We start from the raw sequence: 25287 nt of genomic DNA, 5'->3' as shown, positions 1-25287 counted from the left end.
CCTTATACGCAGACGACCTGTTAATGTTCCTGGAGGACGCTGCAGACGCACTGAATGGCGCGGAGAGGCTTCTCGCGAAATTTGGCAAGATGTCGGGATTGCAAGTAAACTGGTCCAAGACCTGCTTATTCCCGCTGCGCCAGGGTGAACCGAGACCGGACATCCGACCAATGCTCAATTGGGAGCCTAGCTGCCTCAAATATTTAGGGGTGCATATATATCACTCCGCTCTAGATATGCTGGAGGGCAACGTGGGACGCTGTATAAGAGCACTGAAGGGTAGTATGTCCTTTTGGGCCACTCTCCCGCTCTCGGTGACAGGACGCATCTCCTTATTGAAAATGATAGCCTTACCGCGCCTCTTATACTACTTCCGCACACTCCCGGTGTGGATTCCGAGTTCTGTTTTCCGGCGGCTGCGCTCACTCTTAGTGTCGTTCCTGTGGGGAACGGGAAGGCGCAGAATAGCGTTGGCAACTCTGACCCGGAAACATTACAGCCGATGACAGCTCTGAAAGAAAAGTGGGAATTGGAACTACAAACAGAGATACCCGACACCACATGGGCGGGCTTGGTTAGGAGGGCCAGGAAGAGCACAAGGAACGCACGCTTCCAATTGATACACTTTTATATCCTCCACAGGGCTTACCTCACGCCAGGTAAACTTAGGACATATTTCGGAGCGGAGGAGGCGGCGTGCCCTAGGTGCGGCACGATCGGAGCGGAGCTAGGCCATATGTTATGGGACTGCCCTCACCTGCGCGATTATTGGAGGGAAGTGGGCGAGACACTGACCGAGGTAACGGACAGGGATTTGCAATATAGCAAAGCGGTCTGCGTTCTGCACTGGTTCCCACACACGCCCAAGAACAAGACCACGAGTAGATTCATAGACATGGGCCTCCTTTTGACGAAAAGGGAAGTGACGAGACTTTGGAAGTCGAAGGTGGGGCCTACGCATAAGAGATGGCTCAAGGAGCTGCAGAAATGGGCGGCGTGTGAAAGCACACTTAGGTACCAGCTGGCGAGCCGCAGGGAGGATGAGAGGGCGCTAGAGACGGCTGCGGCGTGGGAGGTGTTAGTGCAGGCCCTGCGCGACAGTGCAGTTGGGGAAGAAGTGGAACCATTGGACAGTGGGGATAGCCCCCGGGCAGTGCCGGCCACACACATACAGTAGACAGTTATATACTTCTGATACGTACCCAGAACAGCATCCTCAGGCCGAGACCAGTCGTAGACGAGAGCACTGTTGGGAGGGAAGGGTGGGTGGTGGGGAATCGGGATTGGGGAGGGGATAGGACGGGGTGGAGGGACAGGGGGCGTCAAGAAAACTTCAAAGCGGAATGCAGACATCCTATGAGGATACAAACAACTCTATTGGGTGACGCAGGTTGTGTAAATTGTCCCACATGTTACCGCTGCCCGGCCTCAGGGATGTGGGCTAATAAGCTGTGTATCAAAGCCTTCTGGCCTAGCAAAGGACCTGCACTGGCGCTAGCGGTGCAGGGCCGCTATGCATGTACGACGATTCTCCTGTGATTCTGCAATAAAAACGGTTTACAAAAAAAATAAAATATGTTTGTTATGTGTCCACGGCTAACCATGTTTTGGTATGAGGTTGCCTGTGTGTTGAGTAGGTTAGCTGGCAAGGAGATTCAACTAACCGAGAAAGAAATTCTATTGGGGACAGTAGCGGATTTGGGCAATCTATCGAAATCTTTAGTTTCAATTATTATTGTTTGTGCTCGATTGTGTATTGCCAGGGTATGGATTGACATACTTAGTCCCAAGATTACTGACTTTTGGTTATTATTGAGGGGGTCTATGAAATGGAATTGGCATTAGCTAAAGCTAGGGGTTTACGGTCAATGGTTAAATTTGGGAGGGTTTAGTCAAGTCTTCAGTGGGATTAATCATTTAATTGTTATTGGTATTGAGTGTTTGTATATATTTGTAACTCTTCTCGATTGGGCTTTGTCAATACTTCTATCATGGCTGTTTGTTCATGTTCTTTTCTATGCTTATTATGTTATGTTCTTATGTTTCGTACTTTTTCTTCTCTGCGCTATGTATGTTTTTGTTCTTATTGTACTTACATTTGGCTAAGAAAATAAAAAATAAAAAAAACAACGCCATTAGCTTTAACTTACACAAGTGCTATGACCGATTGCATTGCAAATGCTTGTTTCAGATATGTCAAGGTAAGGAGACTTTTTCTTATAAAAGAAGAAAGCAGTCAGCAGTGATACCATATGTACCAAGAGGCAAGATCAGCATGCTCATTCATGCGTTCATTAGTTAAAGAATGAGGAATGACGTTAAGGCTTTTTTATAGCACCGCTTTACAAAAACTCCAAAATGCATCTAAAAGCCCGGTTGTGAAGCAAGTGCAATTACTGGGGCAGGTTATGTGGCGCTGCGGCACACAACATGCTCCAGCAAGACACTGCCAGGAGGCAGAAGCTGTCAAAACTTTCACAATGGCTTTCAATGATCTGCCAATGGGTGAGTCCCCTAACCTAATGAGGTTGGAGAAATCTTGTCTATTTAAACTCGGGTCCCAACAGCAGAATCTGACTGTTCGCAGGGATCATTTCGCAGAAGGAAGCGTCTGCCCAAAAGCATCGTGCTCAATATTTCTTTGTAAGTATCAAGGTATTGCTCTACAATCTGTATTATGAAACACTGTAAGTGTTTTACTGGTATTATTAATGTTGCTTTTTTGTATTGATTGGCGAAGAAGTAGGTAAACAATGACTCCTGATTTCAGACCATTTCTGAGTCCTGGTAGGCATTGTTAGTAAGAAGCTCAGTTGGAAAAGTTTTATTTAATACTTTGGGATGGATGTTTAAAACACCACTTAATAGTGCAAATCTAGGGTTGATTTCTCCATAACTCATTGCTTTGCCGCACACAATTTATGGGATGGAACTGGTAAAAACTTCTTTATGCACTGTACAATTGAAGGAATGTGCAGAATAGAATATCGCGAGTAAGATCACAATTGACCAGCTCATTTTGCATGGCAGTACAGCAATCAAGCATAGATAACAAGCATTGGCAAAGCCAATAAGTCCCCCATGAGAGTTGTTTTTGAGGTGAATTAGTGCTGTGCACACCACTGACCTTTTTAGGTCTGTCCTATGTCTAGCCAGCCTCATGTTTTCTGAACAATATAATGCAAATAAATATATACATATATAGGAGCACCCCTTCAACCTTTCTTCATTGTTCTGTTGACATGTTACTCAAATTATATTCCCACCCACTGCAGCAAAACATATAGATCAACATACCAGCCCTCATCTGACATTGGATGCCTTTACTTTGAGTGACTGCAAGTTGCCAATGTACACCACCACCTAAAAATTAGTTAGCTCAAAATAGAAATTGTTAAACACTTGAACTTCCCATTGACTAATGGTCCCTATGTATAGTATTGTCACATCAATTATTTTAACAACTTTCAATACATTTATTGTGAACTACAATGTTCATTCCTTACTATAAAGGAGGTTTGGCATACATAGTTATCCTACTGATAATGAGCACAAGTAATTAGAGTAGCTAAAGTATATATGGAGATTTTAGGTTGAAGCCACAATCTCTAAATTGCAACCATTGTCAACTGACTAGAAAGAGTCCTGTAGTAACTACTTGTGAAATTGCATCTCGCCCATTGGAGTGTTGTACAAGCACTGTCAATATAAAGTAATCATCCCTTTTAAATCAAAGACAAAACTTACACCTACCTAAATGTAAAACGTCAAAGTATATCATCTCATTATGCTTACCAGTGCATGAAACTTCCTATACATAGTAGGATGTGATCACAAACTCAAAAGAAAGAAATGTATTTAAAGGTGTAACTTCAACTCGTTATTATGAAACAGCTATGGCAAAAAATGAATGCTATAGATAGAAAAGAAGCACAAACATGTATAGAAATGCATGTACTAAAGCCACACCCTCCTTGCTTCGTACAAGTCATTTGAAGCAGTTGCTTCAGACTTGAGTTGAATCTCTATTAGCAGCAATTGGAACTGCAGCTTCATGAAAATAGATCACTGCTTTTGCAGTTGATTTGTGAGGGACACCAAGTAACAACTAGTGGAACTGCAGCTTGCTGAAAGAGTTGTAATGCTTTGCATTTGACTTGTGAAGGCACCTAATAATTGACTTGTGGAACTGTAACTTCATGAAAGAATATCAATATATTTGCATGTGACTTCTGAGGAATACTTAGTAATGGCTTGTGGAGCCGCAGCTTTGTTATACAATTGCAGTTCTTTTACATATAACTTATGAGGGACACTTAGTAACCACTGAAGCTTCATGTAAGAATTTTAATGCTTTTGCCTCTGCCTCGATAGGGAAACCTAGTAGTGACCAGTGGAGCTGCACCTATATGTGAGATTTTCAAAACTTTTGCATTTTACTTGTGAGGGACACCTAGTAAGGACTTGTGAAGCTGCACCTTCCCAAAATATTTTAAATGTGTTTGCATTTGACTTGTGAGGGGCACATAGTAACAACTTGAGGCAATGCACCATCATGAAAGAACATCAAAGCTTTTGCATTTGACTTGAGAGGGATGCATAGGGTAATATTTACTAAGGTTCTGTGTCGGGTTGCATCCCGTTTATGGTGCAAACTGGAATGGCATGTTGAGCAAAAAAAACCAATGGATTTAGTCCCAGATCTCTGTACTCGGGTGAATGTATGACATTGTTCTGCATTCTGTCCATCAATTGTTTTTTTGCATTTGTCACCCCTAGTGGGACGGGTATGCCCAGAAGTGGGTACCATGCTCTCCATGCCACTGGAGTCAAGCTGTCCTGGCTGATGAGGGGTGTTAGAAATGAGATTTCTGTTTGACTAGGGAATGCGCCTAAGCTAGGCAGAAACCACCACTCTAGTAAGGGCAAGGGAGATACACGCCGAAGATAACCCCTGCTCACCCCCTTGGTAGTTTGGCACAAGCAGTCAGGCTTATCCCAGAGGCAAGGTGTAAAGCGCTTGCGCAACACACACACAGCGGCGACACACTAGGCACACCACAAAAGAAACTCCACACAAGTTTATATCAAAAACAGCCTTTGTATTACTCATAAACACATTAGAGTCATAATCTCGAATGTACACTGTGCCACATGGCACTAGGCAATACTTTACAGTGGATTTTATACATGACAGGACCAATTGGGCCACTGTCAGAACTATTAGAACCGGCAGTAAAAAACAACACAACCAGTAAGTACTGATAAAGACACTTTGCATAAATCACATCAGCATTAGGCATAAATAACAGTGTGCATAAATCACATTAGGTATAAACCATCCTAGGCATGTATCCTACATTAGCAGTGCACCTCAGTAGCACTTAGCATAGACACATTATGTAAAATAACATTAGGCATAAACACATTATGCCCCACATTAGGGCCTTGCGCCCTACCTGCACCTCAGGCTCTCACAGGCCTGCTGGCCTTCCTCTGGTGCAATCAATCGGCCCAACTGTGTGCCCTCTCCAGCCCCACTCACTGGGGCTTCGTTGCCTTCGAGGCAGATGCAATTTGCCAGATAGAGGCAGTCACTGAGGGAGTCTGCGAGGCTCCGGTCCTCCTCTTCTGCGACCCGGTGAGCCCGCAAGGCTCCTTGTTCCATGGCCAGCCCACGGGGCGCTCCTCCTCAGTGTGGGGAGCCCCACCCTTAGTCAGGCAAGCACCTCCTGGCTTCCGGTTCATCTTCGCCTGGCTTCCGGCAGGGATTCACGGAGCCAAAGTATCCGTCGTGCCTTGGTCCTGGCGAGGCAGCTCTGAACACGCTGCACAACCGCACACTCCGGACACAGCTGGGACACTCCCCAATAGAGCAGCCCTCCACCCAGGCTTCTAGACAGATCGGTGAATGAACACCGTGCTCGGCCAGTCTCTCCTGTGGCACACCAAGCAGGGAGCATAAATCTCTCCCATCATGCTGGAAGCTGGAGCCTTCCCTGGCTCACTGGCTCAAAGGGAAAATAAAGAAATGCAGCGCTCACCACGCACTTGCATAGGGCAGTGCTGGCCACAAAGGAGTGCAAAACACAGGAGTAGTCCTCTCCTCCAGCCCTAAAGTCACACAGGGCAGAGCTGGGCCAGGCAGGCCAGCTCACAGGGCCCTCCAGCAGAGGGACAATCCTTTGTGGTGGTTCCTGCTGGTGCCCAGCAGCCCTCTTCGCCCAGGTCCAAGCAGATACAAAGTAGCACACCTTACATGGGGTCTCAGCCCCAATATTTATATCAGCCAAGTCTTTGTTCTGCCCTGGAACAGCGGTTGGAGATCGAGTCCCAACTGGTTCTGGGGGGTACTGAAGCACTTTCTATACAGTGTTCACACCCTCCTTTCTCAGGTTCAGCTCTTGCCCCAGACACACCACAGGGGGGCGGATCCAGCATTTTACCAGCCAGGCACAGACCTATTCAGGGTCAGGGGCTAATCCTCCCACTACTCTGAATGCAGATCTGCCCATTCAGCCTGGTGCTGACTCACCCAGCCCCTCTGGGGCCACGCACCTCACCAGCCCCTGTCACTCCAGACCCAGACAGGCAATACACATCAGACAGGCACAAAGACACATAGCACACAAAAAATGCCAACTTCTAAAAGTGGCATTTCTAAAAAGTGTTAATAAATCTGCGCACAACATTACGCAGCATTTAGTATTACTATTCCAAACATACCAAACTTGAAAAACGCTGCTCCTCTCATATTAGGTATTACCACTGAAACACTTATCAGGTCATCCCCAATGCATTCCTATAGGAGGGCAGCCTCACAGCAGTGAGAAACCAAAATGGCTGTTTGTCACTAACGGGAAAACAGTTACTTACAGTTGAGATAAATCAATTTACACAACACACAGCATTAGTTGATCTACCAAATAATCAATATTAAACAATGAATAATAATTCAAAAAAACACACAATAATTTATTTTTTGATTTTCATATGAATTTCAACTCATTTATCAACTCATTTGAATATGAGCAAAAATGAAAGAGGCTGTATATACAATAATATTTACAAAGAAACGACGCAGTGACAGAGTGAATAAGGTGACTAGGTGTGATAGTGAAAATGTGAATATTTACAATGTATGTACGTGATTATCAATAAAATACACAAAAAGTTTTTGCAGAATTTTTGCAAAAAAGTCCTCAGCTTAGTTATGGGTGGATAATAGACCTTGTAAGGCACAAGTCCTAACTTTTCTGTATATACAAGGAATTCCAATTGGTACGGGACTGTGGAACCGTCAATGTTTCGACCCTATATCAACCAGTTGTTGTACACAGTCATATCGGGTCTTCTTCAGGACACAGGAGGTGTATAACAGCCTACATAAGATAAATATATATAGATCAGTATCTACGCTGTGTTAAAGGTTTAAAAGCAAGGAGAATAAGAGTTTCCCCATCAACTCACCTAAATTGCAGGTGATAGGACAAATGTCCACCAGTATGTCGTAGTTGCCACTCGATTTCAATCGGAAGGGACTACCTGGTGACATGTGTGCACATTAGTAAGCATATATTGGATGCAAAAATTAATTTTACAACATTAAGGGCCATAGAAAATTAATTACCAGAATCGTAGTAGATCTTGATTCGTCTTCGTCTAATTATTTAATCTTTTTCATCTCTTTCCATTCTGATTACCGAGACATGTTGTGAATTGCTACAGATATAAACCCAGATAGGCATAATCAGAAAGATGTTCGTATGACCGACATTAGGTACCATTATAAATTAATGGCCCACGTGATGGCTCACCTGACTTCAGGGTAGATAATTTACGTATAGTACTGCAGGGGGCACAGTCATCAGGATACAAATTCAACTAGAAAAAACCATAAATCAACCCACATTTAGTACCACTGAACTCGTTTAGTCTGTAGAAAGTTCAAATGACCCCAAACAATTAGGTCATAATTTCAAATATAACGCGTGCCTTGATTCCCTTCACTAACAAATTGCACAATGTTATCCCGATGGAGTTCGAAACCCCGAATCACATATGCTAGCGATGAGTCAATATATTCGATACATACGTGCACCATCCAGTGCATAATCAACCACTGAAAATATATACAAGGTCTAACTAATATAGACAATATAAACAAATCCGCCGTCATTTTACCGATAGCTTAGTGGCACTCAACAAGTGTCAGGCAAAAACAATTAGAGACGCCTCCTACCTGATGTTTTCGGCTTGTTTTTCTTAATCAAGGGGAGTCCGTCTGATGCACGCCGCCAGCCCGAGAGCAGGGCGTGCAGCAGCTAAATAGTAGCTGTCCATGGACACGGAAACAGGACTATTGTGGGTCTTTGCGGTTGGTCTCTCTAAAATAAACTAATTATTCGGGCGTCTAGAACAAAAGTCAGAAATGCCAAATTAATTGCAATATTTGAATGTATGGGATCTAAATCGGGCGAAAATATGACGTATTTAGGCAGAGGATATAAATTCTCAACCTTGCAAGGCTAATGCGAATATAACTTCCGAGCATTTCCTTATTCATCACAGTATTAATACGTTCTTAACAGCAAAGACCAAAGTGACAAATTATGTTCAATGCTTACGCACATGATAACTAAATCGGGCGAAAAAACATAAAAATAAAACGTTTTTAAAAACTTGCACTGCTTATTTACATCCAAGTTGGACATCATGTAACGAAGTCATGCCACAAAGAACAGTGGCAGTTCAACTAGATAGTGCAACAGTAGTGGACATAGGTATCAACTCAGGCAGTTCATATGGACCAGTTTGAGCATAGTATATATACATATAGCATAGCTGTTTTGTATAGAATTAAGTAACATTAAGATGGTTCCATTTAGGTATACATTTTTTACACCATGTGTTCGTCGCGCATTAAACAAACTCAGTTGTATTGAATGATGTAATAACAGTAGAAAGGTACATCAACACTGGCAGTGCACCTAGAACAGTTTGAACATTGCTGTATACAGTGTGTTTTATATAGAGTAGACGTAATATACAGATGGTTTCATTACATATACATTTTTCAAATGTTCGTCGCGCCTTAGACAAAAAACAAAAAACAGTGAGCATGACAGGAAGCTATGAATTATTATCGATGATCAAACATGCTTATCCCAGACAGGCGAAGTGGCAATCTATAATTACCTGAAGCATAACATTCCCAGTTGTTTATTGGTCTCCTCATTTTCATTGAGCCCTGTCTTTACAGAATCCAGAGAGTGGATCCATCTACACTCCTTATAGTTGAGCATGGAATGAATGTTGCCACCTCTCGAATGCAGCCGCACCCTCTCAATTACTGTCCATCTCATACTATCTGGTAGATGGTTGAGGCTTAAAAAATGATCCACCAGAGGTGCCCCTTGTGTTCTACACTTGATCCTGCTCATGTGTTGTAAGATTCTACACTTGATTTTTTGTGTAGTTTGCCCTACATACACTTTATCGCATGGGCAATAAATTGCATAAATAACGTTGTTGCTATTGCAGTTAGTAAATGTAGGTCGTGTGTAGCTTTTCGTACCATAAACAAATACGGTGCCCTCTATCGATGAAACACAAGCTTTACAATTGCCGCATTTTTTGTGGCCCAAGATCGGTGGCAATGATAGTTGCGAGCGTAAGTCTGGTTTAGGGGGACTCTGAAGGTAGGCATTAACCACAGCATCTTTTACACTCTTGCCCCGTTTGAAAGCAAATAGTGGTAATTCAGTAGTCCCAATTTCTGTAGCCACCAAGTTCCAATACTTAACAATTGTTTTCTTGATGGATTGGCTGTCTGGGTTAAAGGTGGTGACACATACCATTCTATCATTCGCCCTTTCACTTTTTTTAGTCTCTAATAGAGTCTCTCGTGGGCAGTACCAAGCTCTCTTTTTGGCCCGTTTTAAAAGGGTACTAGGGTAACCTCTGTCTCTTAACCTTTGTGTTAAAACTGTTGCTTCAGCAAAGTAATCTGTTCTCTGGGTACAGTTACGGCGCAGTCTAAGAAACTGCCCGTAGGGCAGATTATCACGGAGACTACGGGGATGGTTGGAATTATAGCTGAGGAGAGCATTTCTCTCAATCGGTTTTCTATACAGTCCAGTATAGAGTACCCCCTCCGTCGTTTTCACATTAAGGTCTAGGAAACTTATAGTTTCACTGTTCTCGCTCATTGTAAATTTTATGTCGTTGGATCTTCCATTTAGCCATTCAAAAAACGACCACAAGGTCGTAGTTGAACCGGTCCAGATCATAAAGACATCATCGATATATCTTTTCCACATATCGATGCTGTCTCTGTATGGATTATTCTCATCATACAGAAAGGTCCACTCAAAATTGTCCATGTAGAGATTTGCCAGGGACGGCGCATAGCTCGCACCCATAGCAACGCCCTTGCATTGGAAAAAGTATTGGTTCTGAAACACAAAATAGTTTTTAGTCATTGCGATGTCCAGCATTGTTATTAATTTTTGCATCCAATATATGCTTACTAATGTGCACACATGTCACCAGGTAGTCCCTTCCGATTGAAATCGAGTGGCAACTACGACATACTGGTGGACATTTGTCCTATCACCTGCAATTTAGGTGAGTTGATGGGGAAACTCTTATTCTCCTTGCTTTTAAACCTTTAACACAGCGTAGATACTGATCTATATATATTTATCTTATGTAGGCTGTTATACACCTCCTGTGTCCTGAAGAAGACCCGATATGACTGTGTACAACAACTGGTTGATATAGGGTCGAAACGTTGACGGTTCCACAGTCCCGTACCAATTGGAATTCCTTGTATATACAGAAAAGTTAGGACTTGTGCCTTACAAGGTCTATTATCCACCCATAACTAAGCTGAGGACTTTTTTGCAAAAATTCAGCAAAAACTTTTTGTGTATTTTATTGATAATCACGTACATACATTGTAAATATTCACATTTTCACTATCACACCTAGTCACCTTATTCACTCTGTCACTGCGTCGTTTCTTTGTAAATATTATTGTATATACAGCCTCTTTCATTTTTGCTCATATTCAAATGAGTTGATAAATGAGTTGAAATTCATATGAAAATCAAAAAATAAATTATTGTGTGTTTTTTTGAATTATTATTCATTGTTTAATATTGATTATTTGGTAGATCAACTAATGCTGTGTGTTGTGTAAATTGATTTATCTCAACTGTAAGTAACTGTTTTCCCTTCGGAACCATTGTTCATATATATTGATGAGGCCCAGGTTCCTTGGGTTATAGGGTTACCCCTGTGTGCTTAACTCTTGTTTGTCACTAACAGCACGTGTCACCCAGTTAAGGTAGATGTCCTACCTTTTACCTACAATGCATCCTGCCCATAGGGCTAGCTAGGGCCTACCTTAGGGGTGACTGACATGCGATAAAAGGGGGGTCACAGATGTGGCACCCACTTTATGTTCCGCCTCACAGCAGCAGTAAACTGCGTGCAGGCCCTGCAATGGCAGAGGCCTGAGACAGATTTGAAAGGCTATTTTGGTGGGTGGCGCAATCAGCGCCGCAAGCTCACCAGTAGCATTTAATTTACTGGCCCCGGGTATCTGAGATACCACTTTACAAGGGACTGACAGGTAAATTAAATTCGCCAAACTGGTATAGCCCAACCTTACCATGTTTACCACAGAGAGCACACATACTTTACACTGCACAACAGTGCTAAAGTGCCTAGAGTCCTAAAACCACCAACACCATCTCAGAAAAAAGACTCGAAGGAAGGCAAAAAGTTCAGGGATGACCCTGCAAAAGGGCCGAGTCCAACAAGGGGTGAAACCCCAAAACCAGTCCTAGGATGCTTGTTTCCAGTCCAAGGAGGACCTGACCTGGCAGTTCGGACTGGACTGTTCACATTGGGCGCAGGGTCAAGACTGATTTGCATATGGCTGTGTTAAAAAAGACAGCTCCTGAGGCGGAAGCCGGGAGTATTGCTCGCCATTTTTAAAGAATCAATCTGCTACAAAATTGTTTTTTTACCTGTGTGTCAATCTGCCCTGAGCACTCCCCCCTGAATTCGAGTCGCCGTTCACGCCGCACAGCCGATCTGAACGCTGCTGCGGGTGTAACCATTCTCTTGCCGCCAATTACGAGGACAGTGAGGCCACGTCCACCGCCCTGAGGCCACGCCCCCTCTACTGGTATTTAAGTCGCGCCAAACCCCAAACGCGCTATTACCAAAAAGACAGCTCCTGAGGCGGAAGCCGGGAGTATTGCTCGCCATTTTCAAAGAATCAATCTGCTACAAAATTGTTTTTTTACCTGTGTGTCACTCTGCCCTGAGCACTCCCCCCTGAATTCGAGTCGCCGTTCACGCCGCACAGCCGATCTAAACGCTGCTGCGGGTGCAACCATTCTCTTGCCGCCAATTACGAGGACAGTGAGGCCACGCCCACCACCCTGAGGCCACGCCCCCTCCTTTCCCTTACAAAAGATGTGCCTGGCCCAGACGCGCAGCGGACGAGCGCAGCGGGCGCTACGCCAGTGCGCCGAAGGCGCGCCAAAGGTAAGCCCGTCTGCGCCCGTCCACGACCGGCCGGGATCTAGGGGCTATACCCCCAGCTGGTTCGACTCAAAACTCGTCCACACCCATCCGCTACTCGCGCAGTGAATTGCTAGCCTTTCATAATGATAATAAGGGTATGAAAACACATCTATGTATCCAAACGGGGCCAGGATTATCCTATGGACCAATCTCCTGCCTCGCTTCTCGCTGGTCCAGCATGGGTCAAACTCCATCAGGAAACCACACAACCCATGCAAAAAATCACCTGACTCGTAACTGTCTATATTTTAACGCTAGATCCTTATCTAGACACGCCCTGGATATCTGGGATCTACTTATATCTAAGACCCCGGACCTAGTTTTCATTGCCGAAACCTGGCTATCCGAGACCAATGCTCCAGACTTAGCAAACGCCCTCCCCTCTAATTATAAAATCATTACGCAAGACAGACTTGGTAAAAGAGGAGGGGGGGTTGCTGTGATATTCAGGGAACAATTAACATGCTTTGTGGAACCTATAACTGCCCACATCGAACATCAGACCTTACCTTTTAAAGTACTCTACGAGGGCCTTACCATCCTAGCTGGTGCAGTTATATACAACCCCCCTGGACAACAAGCCAGTCTCGGCGCCAAATTATTGAATCAACTTCTGCCACTTTGTCTGACACACAAAAATTATCTAATTGTTGGCGATTTTAACATTCACTACGAGAAAATGGATGCCCCGGGAGCCCCCCAGCTTGAATATGACATGGGAATTCTCAACCTTAAGCAGTGGGTAGTGGGCCCCACTCATACAGCTGGCCACACACTAGACCTACTATTTACTAATATCGAATCCACCAACATAAGAGAGGTCCACCCCCTATCCTGGTCGGACCATTCCCTTATTTCCTTCTCACTTGACCTTCCCGGTAAACCTCCGAAACCCAAGGTAGCCCCTCATATCTCCAAACGAGCTTGGAGGCTAATCAACGAATCCAATTTTGAGAAACACTTTCAAGAGGCTAATATCAAACCATCGGAGGACTACTCTGTCTGTAATGACGTTGCCCTACTAGATGCTGGAATATTGCAAACATTAAATAAACTAGCCCCGATGCGGGAATCCAGAAAAAAATCTATAACAGAGAAATGGTATACCCCCCATCTAAAAAATCTTAAAAAGGAATGCCAAAAAACTGAACATCTATGGAGACAGTCCAAAGACAGCAAAACAAGACTAACCTATGTCCATAAACGAAAGCAGTATATTCTTGCCATCAAAAATACAAAAAAGGATTACTTCACTCAGCGCATTCAAGAAAACAGCAACTCAGCGAAAGAGCTGTTTAGGATAGTGAAGGAGCTTAGTAAACCATCTAGCACTTCACAAACACTCACCCCCTCGACTGAGGCCTGTGAGCGTATCAGTATCTTCTTTTCTGAAAAGATCAAGAAAATATACTCTACTTTCACCCCCCAATATACCCACAGCAACTTAGATAAACTATTTAAGATTGCGATGTTACCAGAAATACCCACAGCCCCACCAGACCTAGGAAATGCACCCCGCTTAACCAGCTTTGAACCACTCTCTGCAGATGAGGTTCTAGCAGTTCTAAACACAGTTAAATCTGGATCCCCTCGGACCCCTGTCCCCACTTCGTGTTTTCAGAAATTGCACCTACGCTTTGCCCCCTGATCACTCAACTTTTCAATAAATCGTTAATCACTGCCACCTTCCCTGAGGCCTGGAAGCACGCCTCTGTGACCCCCTTCTGAAAAAAGCGGGATCCGACATTCTCAATCCAGAGAATTACAGACCGATTTCCCAGCTTCCTTACCTCTCTAAAGCTCTGGAGAAATTGGTCAATGCACAGCTGACTAGGTACCTAGAAAGTAACTCCCTTCTGGACCCTTCCCAGACTGGCTTTAGAGCCAATAACAGCACCGAGGCAACGTTGCTGGCAGTGTCGGACAGTATCAGATCCTCCACCGATCAAGGTGGAGCGGTGGCGCTGATACTGCTTGACCTGTCAGCGGCATTTGATACGGTATCCCACGAGTGTCTGATGAACATACTTCAGAGCAAAGGAGTTCAATCCCAGGCATTGAACTGGCTACACTCTTTCCTGAGCAACCGTACCCAGGCAGTACATATAGGTCAGTTCCATTTAAGGCCCAACCCCATCGGCTGCGGGGTCCCTCAGGGCGCCTCACTGAGCCCCACTCTTTTCAATGTCTATATTTCATCTCTTGCTGACATTGGAAGGAAGTGGGGCATTGGTATCTGCTCCTATGCGGACGACACGCACCTGATGGTGGACATGGACGAAGGGCCAGATGTAACCAAAACCAAGTTACAGGATTACCTCTCCGAAATGGCACAATGGATGCATGATCACTGCCTAAAGTTGAATGCAGGTAAATCGGAGATTCTTCTGTTCGGTGGTGCCAAACGTATGTGGGATGCCACATGATGGCCACCTTCATTGGGATTGGCCCCCACTCCAAAACAACATGCCAGGAACCTGGGAATCATCATGGACGATGCCTTGTCCATGAAGGATCACGTCCGATCCCTTTTGGGCAAGGGCTTTGCCATACTAAAACTTCTCACCAGGATATTTCCCTGGATACCCCTAGACTGCAGACGTTCAGTTACACAGGCCCTATTGGTCAGTCGCCTGGACTATGGCAATGCGCTGTTTGTAGGGATGAACGAACATTTATTCTCCCGCTTACAGGTTTTGCAAAATCTGGCGGCCAAACTCATCTGCAACAAAGGTAAATGAGACTCGGCATCAGAATGCTTAAAGAAACTTCACTGGCTCCCGATGCGTCAGAGGCCTGCCTTCAAATTGCTTAGCCATGCCCATAGGGCTTTACACAAGACTGGCCCCACAATTCTCCAAGGGAAAATTGAATTTTATGTGCCCAATAGGAACCTACGCTCATGTCAATCAGCTTTGGCTAAAATCAAACGCATCTACAAAGTTAGAACAGACGGCCGCTCCTTTTCTTACCTAGCAGCAAAAAGGTGGAATGAGCTCCCCACTGACCTAAGACATACTACAAATTATCTCCAGTTTCGTAAAAAGTTGAAAACCCACCTCTTCCCCAATCCTTAAACATCTCAGCATACGCCATCAGCAGTCCTTATTTTGGTATAAAGCGCCGTGATATCCCATGGGATGAGTGTCGCGCTCTATAAAAACCGCAAATAAATAAATAAAACTGGAATGGCAAGGGGAGCAATAAAACAATGGATTTAGGCCCAGATCTCTATACTAGGGTGAATATGTGACATTGTTTTACATTCTGTCCATCAATTGTTCTTTTTGCAATTGTCACCCAGAGTGGAACGGGTATGCCCAAACGTGAGTACCATGCTCTCCATGCCACTGGAGTCAAGCTATCCTGGCTGATGAGGGGTGAAACCCGGAAACCAGTCCTAGGATGCTTGTTTCCAGTCAAGGGAGGACCTGGCCTGGCAGTTCGGGCTGGACTGTTCACATTGGGCACAGGGTCAAGAATGATTTGTATATTGCTGTGTTCAAACTGGAATGGAATGGGGAGCAAAACAACGATGGATTCTAGCCCAGATCTCTGTACTGCGGCGACTGTACGACATTGTTCTGCATTCAGTCCATCAATTGTTCTTTTTGGAAGGGACATCTTCCTGCACAAAAATAATCGAAGGAGGCATTTTCCTTGTTCTATGGGTGCTGTCAAATGCAGCACACGTGGAAAGAGGAGAAAACGAGGAGAAATGTAAACATTTTTTCTTGTTAACGCCTGCTTTGGGAAGGGGTTAGTTTTGCCACTGCCCCAGATTAATGCTATGTTGTAAATCTGGGGCAGTGTAAAAAACCATGTCTGTTGCATCGGAACACAACCAAACAACACCCATGGAACGCCCCTTCCACGCAGAGCAAGGCATTGGCTTACTCCATATGTACAAAGCCATGAAAAGCCACGCAAGGTGGCTTTGAGTGCCCTTGTAAATATGGACTGGCACACTGTAACCCAAGAATGTCACAAAAGTGACTCTCCTGTGGAGTAAAAGTGCTGCAGCAGCACTGTAAATATGCCCATGTGTGTGCTCTAGAATTGGAATGAGAGTCCTGGCATTAGAGCATTTTGGGATATAATCCTGCGTGAATAAACCATGCTCAAATAAGATCATAAAAACCCAATTTAGGTGTGAAAATGGTTTCTCACTCAATGCAAAAGCACGGTTTAATTAGAAAATGGATAAACAGACAAGAGTCGCTGCTTGGGATCACACAGCTTTATTCCCATGGGAATATATACTGCTCCTGGGCCTTCCAGCAACTGTACACTAACAGCACCAAAGGACACTGTGAATAGTGGATGTTACGCTATACAAAAATTTGACATGAATCACCCCTGCTCAGCACATTTCTGGTCGGACACCTTGACTGTAAACTAAAAGAGCTGCATGGAAAGTGAATGGAGTGCTGAAGCCAGAATTTAAAGGCGCAGGCACAGGCCAATTGGAGAAGTGGGCCAGACATGGCAGAGTTGAAGGGACAGTGAGCAGTGGGCATGCCTCTATTGAGAGGTGGCGAAGCAGCACTCAGATTTGACAGAGCATTTTCCACAGCATTACACCTTTCTTTGAAAAGACAGCACACCTGCCCTCATCTAGCAGGTGAGCATCCCATCGCAGCAACTCTAATCAGAGCACAACACATGGTATTTATATTGTTAGACCTGTTTTTTTCAGCATGTTCACCCCCAGACTTTTTTCGTTTGGTTTTCCTGTTTGTGACCCTGTTTGTATTGGTTTTAGGACTCTGGGCACTTTACCTCTGGAAATCAGTGCTAAAGTGCATATGCTCTCTGTGTAAACTGTTATTAGGCATTGGTGTTTCCATGATTGGGTTATTTGATTTACTTCTATGTCCCTAGTACAGTGCACTGTGTGTGCTGAGGGCCTGTAAATCAAATGCTGCTAGTGGGCTTGCATCACTGATTGTGCCACCTACACAAGCAGCCTTTCAAAGGGGTCTCAGACCTGTCACTAAGTGTCTGCGTGCAGTCTATGCTGCAATTTCGACCCGGCAAATGCACCCACTTGCCAGGCCCTAACCTTCCCTTTTTTTACATGTAAGCCACCCTTTAGGTAGGCCCAAAGTACTCATGTGGGCAGGGTGCCGTATATGTGAAAGGTAGGACATATACTGATGTCTGTGACATTTCCTGTTAGACAAATACAGTATATTTTGTTTTTCACTATTGAAAGGCCACCTCTCCCATAAAAATGCCTCTTTTGTTAAGGATGATTTTTATATTGAGTGTTTGAAAATACCACTTTTAGAAGTGGTTATTTTCTTGCTTAGCCAACCTGTGTGCATCTGCTGGTTTGTGGATTGACTGTCTGGCTTTGGAGTGACAGGGGCTGGGGATGTGCATTCACTGTCGACAGCCACTGGGGGTGGAGGGGGTTTGAGGTGTGTCCTGCCTTTCCTGGATGAGCCAGGGCGGGGCTGAATAGACCTGGGCTGCATTTAGAGAAGAGGGAGGAGATTTCCTTTCACCTGAATGTGCCCGGTCTGTCTTACACAATGCTGTCTCCACCTCCTTCCGCAAAGCTGGAACAAAGAGGACAGAGCTGGTTTTGACTGAGCACAGAGCCTCTCAGCCACAAGATAACAAAGAGAAATGCTGTATAAGTATTAGGGCCCAGACATCAGAACTTTTATATTACTTCTGGTCTCAAGAGGAACCTCTGGCAAGGAAAAGAGCTGGAAAAGCTAAAGAGGGTTGCCCTGCATTGGCTGTTTCAGGCAAGGAGAGGACAAAGATGTTGCTTTGTACTGTGTATCCTGCTTGGAGAATATCTCCAAGGGCATAAAATAGAGCTTGTCTCCTGTTCTGAAGTCTCAGGGACACACAGACTTCACCACCAGCTCTCCTGAACTCTCTTGCTGGGAGTTCTGACCTGCCAAGAGGTGACTGTGCCTGTGTTGGGCCTCAGGAGGTTGTTCCTGCTGCTGGGAGCTAGGAAAAGAGAACCAACTTAAGAAGTGTGACGCATCCACACCCGTTTCCGACTGGAGAAATCGTTGCACGGCGAATCTTGTGCACCAATCTCCGAATTCCGAGATCGCCCTACCAATTTGGGCGCAGACCCTGCTGTGTGAATGCAAGAACCGACGCATGTGGGTTTGTGGCCGGAGAGATCAATGCAGTGCCGATGCCACCGCATCGAGAATCAACACATCCCTCAATCCCCACGTATCTCACCGGGACACCAAGTATGTCGGGCCTCAGTAAGAAACCAATGCATCACTTCCCCGCACAGTAAGAAGCCAACGCATCACCTCCTCTTCAGTAAAAAACCAATGCATCGCCTTCCCTGTGTGGCAGTAAGGAACCAACGCATCACCTCAACTGGAGTAAGGAACTGAGGCATCACCTTCCCTAGGCCAAAAGAATTCATGCATCACCTTCCCTGCGTCTCTTTTTGTTTATGATTTTGATGGATCCAAGAAACTTTGTGTTGAAAGTGTCACATCTATAGTTTGCTATGAACAGAACTGTTTTTACCTTTTAAAAGTCATATATTGATAACTGTATTGTGGATTTTTGTTGTTTTGGTCTTGTTTGGTTTAGATAAAAATTACTTATTTTTCTAAACTGGTGTGGTGTCCATTTGTAGTGTTTTCCCTGTATTACTGTATGTGTGCATAAATGCTTTATACACTGCCTCTGAGATAAGCCTGTCTGCTCATGCCAAGCTACCAAGGGAGTGAGCAGGGGTTATTTTAGAAGTGTATCCCCCTTACCCTGACTAGCAGTGGCGGCTCGCCGAGGGAGTGCTGTGGGGTGGGGGAGGGGCAGGGTGGGGGGTAGTAAATTCCAGCATACGGCGGAACGGAGTAAATAAATAAATAAATTAAACAATTTACATTGCGCTCATTGCACGCCAACTCGCCATCTCCCCGGTGCCTTATTGAAATAGAGGGAGACTACTCTGACCCCCCCACAGCCCTGGGCACCGCCACCTCTCGGGCCACATACTAGAAAAAGGGGGCTGCGCAGTCCCCGAAGCCCCAGGACTGCCACCTTGAAATTAAATGCAGGGACGCGCAGACCGCCAGCAGCCCTGGGGACAACCACCTCCCCGGGGCTTTACCTAAATTAAATATGGGGGACTGCTATCTCCCTGGGGCAGTGTAGTGCAATGGAGGGGGGTGTGCTCCCCCTGTTGGAGACATAGATGACCCTGGGGACTGCCAATTCCCAGGGCTTTATTTAAATTGAATGCAGGGTAGCCTCTATTTAGCCACCTCCCGGGGCCAAATAGAGGAAAGGGGGGATGCATAGCCCCAAAGCCCTGGGACAGCCACATCCCTGGGGCAATATTGAAATTAAATGTGGGGGGTAATCTGACACCCAGCAGCCCTGGAAACTGCCACCTCCCAGGGGATTTACTTAAATTAAATGTGGGGGACCAGCACCTCCTAGGGGCTGTGTAGTGCAATGGAGGGGGGCGCGTGGCCCCCATCCTGGAACCAAAGATGACCCTGTTAACTGCTGCCCCTCCCCCCCAGGGCTGGCTCCTACTATGCCCTGGGGTGCCACTCCCACCAAGCCACAGCATTTGGTCCGCTTCCAGCAAGCAAGAGCAATAAAAATGATCTAGCTTGCTGGAAGTGGAGCAGAATTGCTTTTAGACATGGAGAAATGCCTTTCCAGCAGCTCCCTATGTCTGAAAGAAATGTTGGCTCCCGCAGGAGGTGGGGAGCTGGCAGGGACCCCAGCGGCCTTCATGAGCCCCCTGTGGCCCTCAACGAAAGTCATTGGGTGCCCCAAGTGGGACCAGGGCACCCAGACTGGAGGCTGGGGATGGGGTCCTTGGTCTACCATTGGCCCGTGGATGGTGGCCGCATGACCGCCCCCTATCTGTACATTGCCAGGCCCTGTGGGATGGGGTCCCCTGGGCCACGTGGCCCAACTTCCCCACTAGTAAAATATTTTTTTTAAATGCGGGGCCAGGGGTATGAGGTCCCCGCAGCCAAAATCAGTCCAGGAAGAGGAGCCGCGCAGCTCCCCTCCCCTATTAGATATGGCCCGGGCCCCAGGGGATGAGGTTCCCGGGACAAAATGGGCCAGGGGAAGGAGTCCCCAAAGATATTTTTTGCGAAAAGGCAGTGGTTCAATTGACCACTGCCTACTATTAAAAAATTAGACTTTAAGGTTTCATTTTTTTTCCAACGCATCTCGTTTTCATTAAGGAAAACAGACTGCATTTTAAAAAACAAGATTGCTTTAGTTAAAAACAATCACAGAAATGGTGGTCTGCTGACCTCAGCAGGCAACCATCCCTATGATGACTGTAATTCCTAATGGGTCACAAACTGTGACCTACCTCATTTTCATGATATAATTCAATTTGCGACCCACAAGGAATCCCTAAGTGAAATTAATTGAGTTTCATACATTAGAAATACCGATATCCCTTGAATATAGCCCTTCATAGTCCTGCACACTGTTACCTTTTAACCAGCCACCTATTATCTTCACTGAGAAGTCAAGAAAATCAACCCTGGTCTCCCTCAAGGTTTTGTAATTCTCCCTGAATATAATTCAGTGGTGAGTCCAAAACTCTCAATCAGGGTCTCCCTCATGAGGTCATAGAACTCAGCATCTTTCTCACTAAGTGTCAGGAGTCTGGAGATATCAACCGGACATGCAAAATGGGGTGACTGGCACAAGTAGCCCTCAGGGCAGTGATTGGGATTCCATTCATCTCGATGTGATGGAAGTGTCTGCTTCCCTCTGGAATCACCAATTCACTTTCTGGTTCTACTTTCGCAGAGTTGTTCTTATCCGAGGAGCAATTCTCAAAGGCTACACTGACAACCCCAGTGCCTACTTTTTTTCTTGGGACAAGCTAAGTTCCCTCTGTAGTGCCCAACCTGCTGACAATCAAAGCAGGTACACAGAAATGTAGTCACAGTGGAAACATTTTAAAGGAATAAAAGGCACACATTTGTTAGCAATTCGTACAAATTTGGGACACCACCTATTGTATGCATGTATGACATTGATTTAATCGATTAGGCAAAAATTCAGTCAAAAGGAAGATCAGCAATTCAAATAGACCAAATACATCTCGATGTCAACATATTTAAATATATACAGGTGTAAGAAACGTGATAAGTGCAAGATATTTGGGATAAGTGCAGGACGTTGTGAGGGAGGAAGGTTGTGTATAATAGGAACATCCACAGTTTGTTTAAGAGCCTAACCTGCCATTTAAATGGCAACTAACTTAAATATAACAACACATATATAGAAGGCAGTTGTACAATCACTGACAATCTCCTGTGTTGATCGAAGACAGAAACAAGTCGACGTTTCGACCCCTATTAGAACCAGCGAATTGGTTTGCTTGGAGTCGGGGTCTTCATCAGGACCGAGGGAAGGGAGTGGGCTTACACCTGAGGACAAGGATCAAAATTGTAATATAATAAGGTGTGTCTAAATTAAGCCAATTGTATAGGAAAGCAAAAATTGATTGAAAATTACCAGCGTCAGCAGAATAAATCAGGCTGGAAAAATGGAGGGAGGGCCAAGGAGTGCTCCTGGAGGAAAGAAAGGGAAAGAGACGAGGAGTACTACGGAATTGGGAGTTAAAATCACAGTACGCAACCATGGAACCGAGGTGAAGAATATATACTCACCAAAGGGTGTAGTATTCAAAACCTCGGTGGGTGAAACTGAGGACGGCTGAATTGATCAGCGTGAGCAAAGATCCATTTGTGACCAAAGCTGGAAAACAAAGAGAATGTATCTCTATCACTCAGATCAAAATCTAAAACATGACCAAGAACAGCGCATGTTTAACTCAATAGGATTGTGTCAATCAGAAATGGCAACATGCGGGAAAACGGACTTATCCAATTACAAGGAGCATTAAATAATTAAAATCAAACGGAAAGGAAAGTGCGGGCGAGACACCGAAAAGCGGTCTCGAGAGAAAGGGTTTCAGTCAGCCAAACATGCTGTAGCGAAGGGGAAGGGAGAAAACCACTCAAGGGCAGCATGGTGTGACATACCTCAAGGGCCGCGTCGGACAGTCTGACAGCTAACCCTGGGCTTTGTCACATGACCACTTAAATACCAAACAGACGCGCGCGCACAAACGGAAGGATTGCGCCCTGATTGGTGGAGACTCAGGGGTGTGTATGGCCAAGGGCTCGAAGAGATCGAAAGTAAATAAATAAATGCGAACTCGAAGCAGGGACCCGTTGCAGGTTCTAAGTACATAACCACAATACAGATGATCATTTTTTCACAGCATTGATTAACTCTAAGAGAGAACGTACAATGGAAATGAAAAAGGGTAAAACTACCCGTGATTGGTTCCTAAATGATTGCGGTCCGGCGACAACCTCAATTATGAAACAGGCATACAATCGAGCATAATTTTGGCAATAAGTACAGATTGGTGGAAAATATTTGTTGCCAATCAACCACCATACGGAGTAATATTTGGCATGTAACAAAGCCTACTTGGTACATATTAGGCTTAAAAATACATTGATCACATTACTAATTAAAGTTAGAATATAATACAAAGTAGTTTCATAAAATCAGTAGAGCTTAACGCAGAGGCATGTGATGTGAGGAGGACAGTGTGGAGTGTACACCACTCAGCATCATGAAACTTAGGTATTATTTAGTAAGGATAATTGGGCGTACGTTGCATCAAGTTCATTAAGGCCATTTAGGACGGATTCAAAACGGTCCATCCATTTACATTCCCTAATGTTGAGGATTGAACCCAGGTCACCACCCCTAACGCCCAGTGTAATGGCTTCAATTACCAGCCATTTCATCGATTCAGGGGGATGGTTGAATGTTTTGAAGTGTTCGACCATGGGTGCTCCAGAAGTGGTACACCTTATTCTGCTGCAGTGTTGAAGTATCCAGCATTTCACTTTTTGGGTAGTCTGGCCTATATAAATCTTATTGTAGGGACAGACTATAGCATAAATGACGTTCTTTGTGTTGCAATTAGTGAGTGTTTTTAAATCCACCGTGCAGTTGTTATGTTGGAACGTCTTTGTTTTAATAGTCAGATTGCAGGCTTTGCACTGTCCACATTTGACATGGCCCACAGGAGCGGGAAGTTGCCAGAGCGAATCAATTGTCGGTCTAGTAGATGTTTCCAAGAGGGACTTGACCACATGATCGCGTACATTTTTGCCTTTCTTGAAGGAATGCATTGGGGGTTCAGGAAGCTGTAATTCTGCTGACACCAAATGCCAATGTTTATTGACAATATGGCGGATATCATTACTCTTGTGTTAAATGTAGTGACACATATCAGTCTATTGGGGTCATCAGCCCGGATTTTTAGAGTAAGAAGGAGGTCTCTGTGGTTGTACCAGGCTCTTTTTCGGGCCCTCTTAACAAGCCTTCTGGGGTAGCCGCGTTCAATCAATCTGCAGATGAGGTTATCTGATTCCGTGAAGAAATCCTCTTTCCGTGTACAGTTCCTCCTGATCCTGAGGAACTGGCCGAAAGGGAGGTTATCGCATAATCCTCTGGGATGATGGCTTCCATACCTCAATAAGGTATTTCTTTCCGTAGGTTAACGGTACAGGGTCGTGTAGAGACAATCATCCAAAGCCTTGATGGTGATATCAAGGAAGTCAATAGTGGACTTGTCCTTATTCATAGTGAACTGAATATCCACAGATCTTCCATTCAACCAACAGAAAAAATCATTGAGTTCCTGGTCATTGCCTGTCCAGACCATCAGGACGTCATCAATATAACGTTTCCAATAGGTGACCTGTTGACTGACGGGATTTGAGATGTTACTGACAAAGGTTTGCTCAAAGTCATCCATATTCAAAATGGCCAGGTCTGGAGCAAAGCTGGCACCCATAGCGACGCCTTTAGTTTGCATAAAGTAGTCATTTTGAAAGAAAAAGAAATACTGTGTCATCGCTATTTGAAGTAATTGGATGATGAAATCAGAGGGAACATGCATCGGTTGTGTTCTTGTGTCCAAATATTTCAAAATCACCTCCAAAGCGTGTTGTGGAGGAATACTAGTGTATAATGACACGATGTCCAGTGTCACTAAAATTTGGGTGGCTGGGTTAAAGGGCATCCCATCGACCAGATTGATAACTTGCATGGTGTTCCGCAAGTATAAACCAGTGTTTTCAGCCAAAGGTTTCAGGAAAAAATCAACGTATTTGCAAAGTGGATCAAGAATTGAGCCACACCCCGAGACTATGGGGCGGCCAGGTGGCCTTTCCTGGTTTTTATGAACCTTAGGTAAGGTGTAGATGGTCGGAAGGCGAGGTTGCGGCTGATTCAGGAAGTGGAACTCCAGATTTGAGAGGAAGCCTTGGGCAAGGCCATCCTGAGTTACTCGAAGGATCATGGTGCTAATCCTTTTAGTGGGGTTTAGATTGAGTCTGGTATAGCTGATACCATCATTCAATTGAGAATAGAGTTCTTCCTTATAGTTTTCCACATTCTGTAGTACGATGGCTCCACCCTTGTCAGCGGGTTTGATAACAATGGAGTGGTTATTCCTCAAATCATCCAAGGCTTTTCGTTCAGCAGAGGTGACATTGTGTTTAACATACTTCCTGATGGAGCAGATTCTCAGTGCCTCCTTGAGCACAGTGCTTTCATAAGTCAGTATCCGATGTGAGACCATTTGAGAAG

At 44.9% G+C, this 25287-nt stretch overlaps 1 protein-coding gene across 2 annotated transcripts in view; it reads left to right on the top strand.

Annotated features, from left to right (window-relative positions):
* Positions 1–2575: 2575 nt before the first annotated feature.
* Positions 2576–25287, top strand: part of LOC146796255 (uncharacterized) — a 45225-nt gene continuing 22513 nt past the window's right edge. The window contains exons 1-2 of one of the 2 annotated variants that reach the window (XM_085628747.1): positions 2576–2643; positions 10555–10629. The gene's annotated coding sequence lies outside the window, so the exon portion shown is untranslated. The remainder of the gene's footprint in view (positions 2644–10554; positions 10630–25287) is intronic. The other variant, XM_085628746.1, reaches the window with a different exon arrangement.

The sequence above is a fragment of the Triturus cristatus genome, chromosome 10, assembly GCF_964204655.1.
Source record: "Triturus cristatus chromosome 10, aTriCri1.1, whole genome shotgun sequence".
In the NCBI taxonomy this organism is placed as follows: Eukaryota; Metazoa; Chordata; class Amphibia; order Caudata; family Salamandridae; genus Triturus; species Triturus cristatus.
The sequence above is the reverse complement of the archived record's forward strand: the minus strand, read 5'-3'. Positions and strand labels throughout refer to the sequence as shown.